A 4,516-nucleotide genomic window follows, 5' to 3' on the forward strand; every position below is an offset into this window, starting at 1 on the left:
CGCGAATGACGGATGGCGTAGATGGCCATGTCCACCAACTGAGGTAGCAGGAAACAGGCCTAGTCAAACTGCAGAGCATTTCCTGCTACCACACAGGCAAAGGGAAACGGGAGCTCTCCAGTAGGCACTGGCACGCTCCTCAGAGTAACCATCCGCCATCCAAACGTGGTGAGGGTCCTCCACGGCTAGCAAGCTCGCACCACGATGCGGGAAGAGACTCCTTCCCAGACGGTCAACCCTAAGCAGACAGGACTCTAGTGAGAGCTCTTAGCACTCCGTCTTCAGGCCACAAGTGGCCCATCGGGACCATCCGACCTCCGTGTCATCCTCAGTTGAGGATGCGGATAGGAGGGGCGTGTGTTCAGTACACTGCTCTCCCTGTCGTTATGGTGGTTTCCTGCGACCGGAGCCGCTACTGTTATGTCGAGTAGCTCCTCAACTGGCATCACGAGGCTGAGTGCACCCCGAAAAATGGCAACAGCGCATGGCGGCCTAGATGGTCACCCATCCAAGTGCCAGCCACACCCGACAGCGCTTAACTTCGGTGATCCCACGGGAACCGGTGTACCCACTGCGGCAAGGCCGTTGCCTAGGGAGAGCTGCAGGTGCACTTAATCTCCGCTCGAGGCACGCTAAGGGCGCCACATAGAGAGACGACAGACAAATCATAGCTAGGTAACGAAGTCCAAAAATGTTCCACATTCAGAGGTATCGATATGAGTGCACACGCCGCTCGAACTCCTTGCCATTTTTGTGACTTAACTTTCGTAGTATTTTATTTTTTCAAAATTTGCTAAGAAATTTCTAAATTGATACTACATTTTTAACACAATGTTTCTTGGGTTTGTGATGAGTAATGACTTCCATAAGCCCCTTCTCCATTTTTATGCGTGACTGAAATTCGTTTTTATGACACAGAAATGTCATGAGAACCTAAATCTGAATAGCTGGAGAAGGCGATTTGAACATCGCTGTTACAGAATAGTTAAGAAGAGTTATGTGACTCGTTTCAGTTGCCAGAAAGTAAAACTTCCTAGTGATCCGCTGAAGAAAATTATGTCAGTATTATTATCCACAGAATTAGGTCTCCTTATAAAATATGAAGGATAATTGCAGAATGTGGTGCCACACAACGTGGCGCTACACAAAACTGGCACTAAGAGCATAGGCACATAGGGAACACACACGACACAGATCTGTAAGGCCACGGTATTGTTGATAAGTAGAGAAAACCGTTCCGAAACCCATTTGCTACAAAACGCCACTGTTTCCTGTGCATATACCCCGACATCAATATGGGATACGATCACCATGCACACGTACACAGGCCGCACAATGGTTTGGCATACTCAGGATCAGGTGGTCGAGCAGCCGCTGGGATATAGCCTCCCATTCTTGCACCAGTGCCTGTCGGAGCTCCTGAAGTGTCCTAAGGGTTTGAAGACGTGCAGCGATACGTCGACCGAGAGCATCCCAGGCCTGCTCGATGGGGATTAGGTCTGGAGAATAGGCAGGCCACTCCATTCGCCTGGTATCTTCTGTTTCAAGGTACTCCTAAACGATGGCAGCTCTGTCGGGCCGTGAGTTATCATCCGTCTGGAGGAAGGTCCCGGCGAGAATCACTGTTCAGAATATACCTGGACTCGTCCGTGAACATAACCTGTGGCCATTGTTCCAGTGACCTTGTACTGTGTTCTTGACACCAGTCTTTACGAGCTCCCCTGTGACCAGGGGTCAGTGGAATGCACCTTGCAGGTCTCCGGAAGAATAAACCGTGTCTGTTCAGTCTTCTGTAGACTGTGTGTCTGGAGACAACTGTTCGAGTGGCTGCGGTTAGGTCCTGAGCAAGGCTACCTGCAGTACTCCGTGGCCGTCTGCGGGCACTAATGGCGAGATATCGGTGTTTTTGTGGTGTTGTACACTGTGGACGTCCCGTATTCTAGCACCTGGACACGTTTCCATAATCGTGAGATCACACTTTGTGGAACACGGAAGGCCCGTGCTACGACCTGTTGTGTTTGACCAGTCTCCAGTCACCCTAGTATTCTACCCCTCAAAGCGTCATAAATATGTCTTCTTTGAGACATTTTAAACACACAGTCACCATTAGCACGTCTGGAAACGTCTGCGCACTTACTCGCTGAACCGTACTCTGATATGCACCAACACACCACTGCGTATGTGTCCTGCTGCCAGCGCCACCGTGCGACGACCGCAGGTGAAATGCACCGCACGGTCATACCCCGAGGTGATTTATACCAGCAAACGGCCCACTAGAGCGTTGTTTCACGATATATCAGCTTTATCCTAAATTTATGAGCATAAGTGTTTTTTGAGTAGTGGCGGATAATGAAATTAAATGGGAAAGGACTTTAATGGCAACATGCTCTCGATGACAGTACAAGAGCAAGATGTCCGCTATAATTAATACATGCAGTTAGCAAATTCACAAAACCAAGCATTACACATCTAAATATGGATTTCACTGAAAGATAGAGATGCATGAGAAACACACATTAATATTATGTATGTACACATCTTATAAATGTATAGCCCTTGAATAGCTCACGAGGCACTGCTAATGCTTGCCGTTAAACGACGTCCGACACCCGTGTAGGATCGCGTTGTCGCCCTGATCCCGGTCCTCGCAAGCATTTCAGGTAACGTCGATATCGTTGCTGTTACGCTGCCGAGCATTGCAATCAGTGACCTCTCATTCGACAACCGACGCACAGTAGCGGTGCAGCAGAGCACCGCGATTAGTATTTACTGCCTCCCGCCTTGTGCCGGTATTGGCAGATCTCCAGTCACAAACAGCAGGGCAGAGCGGTGTAGCCGAAGACAGGCGTAGCGTAGCTGGCGCAAGGGCCAACCGCACATCCAAACAACGCTGTCAATGGCTGGGCTGCAACCGACCCGAAGGACGGCACCAATGCCGCTCCTAATAGCAGTTGTCTGTGAGTGGCCTCAACTGAGAGTAGGGACGGGGCTGAACTCCGTACACATCTCTTTTGCGTTGCATTCATCTCTCTCGATGCATACAGCACCCGCAAGATTTGCATACGAAATTAACTTTTTTTAAATGTTTACCATGCAAATTTTTCTCTGGATGATCTCATTTGCGCTGATACCCCAGGTAAGAGAAAAGTTTGTTTTCAAAACAAAGTTTTTAAATGTCCGTTTGAAAATGAAAGTTTGATTATTAGATTGCATCAAACTAGGTTGAATGATGAGTAAAATTTTAGTAAATAAAACAAAACATTCTCTTAGTATTTTATGTTTAAAGTCATATTAGCGTTTATCGACCTCGTAAAGAGCTAACTGGATACACGTTTGTCAACGACTCCATCTCTTTCGCAACTGAAGCATTGGTTTACAATGCTTCTATGGCAAATTTTGTGCACATCTTATTATTTTAGCCACAGTCAGTTAATATGACTACGGTATTCTGATTCGGTTTCCAAAAACATGAATATGGTCGTGGCCGGCCGAAACACTGTGATAACAATCATAAAGTATTCTGTGTTTGGGTTTAAAGTACGAATACGTGTAGTGAGCAATTATAGCGCATCCGCACGTCGTAACATCTCCACGATATTTCGACAAACAGTCTTGTTGCCTTCTAAGGTGAGTCCTGATAGCTGCTGCTCTGCCCGAGACGAGGTCCTGAAAACGTTGGCCATCACCCACTCCCTCGTTCCATTTGTGTCGCTGTCTGTGTAACCGAAAGAAGGGCGGTGCGGGCAGTGGAGGCGGCGACACTGGGTTACAATCTGCGGCCCTCTGTCTCCACGCCATTGTCGCCGCCTGCACACGTGACAGTACACCATTATTGATGACGCCTACAGTGTGGGATGTAGCGTTATCATGGCATGTGACTAGATTATCCAGCACTGACGGACGTTTTCGCCGAACTGTAGGCCTACGTCGCTGACAGTACGGCACAAACTTCACGTATGCTCGCTGTTGCACTCTGCTTACATCCACCTGGTAGCACAGCCTCGCTCACATCGGATTATTCAAGCGCTGGTGTCGAGCCATCAACGCATGGGGTCGCAAACTGTCGGTTGATTTCGGTAATGTTTACCACGGGTTTTCGAATCTATTTACTCCGATTACGGCGATACCACACACTCGCACGATATATCATCCTTGCCATGACTTATTGAGTGACTCTCGTACTACGGTGAGTTCTAATACTATCATCGGTTGCGGCTGATTCGGTTGTCTGGCGTAATTCAGTGTGGCGTCTATGTTCACGGTATGTCTACCATGCGTGCAGTTTCCCCACTTGGCGCATTGGCACTCTATTTAGTACACGAATGGTTTGCAAAGACCTACATAATACACGACTGGCCATTAAAACTGCTACACCAAGAAGAAATGCAGATAATAAACGGGTATTCATTGGGCAAATATATTTTACTAGAACTGACATGTGATTACATTTTCACCCAATTTGGGTGCATAGATCCTGTGAAATCAGTACCCAGAAGAACCACCTCTGGTCGTAATA

The 4,516-nt window shown here is 47.8% G+C and overlaps 1 pseudogene; it reads right to left on the reverse strand.

Annotated features, from left to right (window-relative positions):
* Nucleotides 1-472: 472 nt before the first annotated feature.
* Nucleotides 473-590, reverse strand: LOC124552466 (annotated as a pseudogene).
* Nucleotides 591-4,516: the final 3,926 nt, after the last annotated feature.

Source organism: Schistocerca americana, chromosome 1, assembly GCF_021461395.2.
Source record: "Schistocerca americana isolate TAMUIC-IGC-003095 chromosome 1, iqSchAmer2.1, whole genome shotgun sequence".
NCBI classification, from domain to species: domain Eukaryota; kingdom Metazoa; phylum Arthropoda; class Insecta; order Orthoptera; family Acrididae; genus Schistocerca; species Schistocerca americana.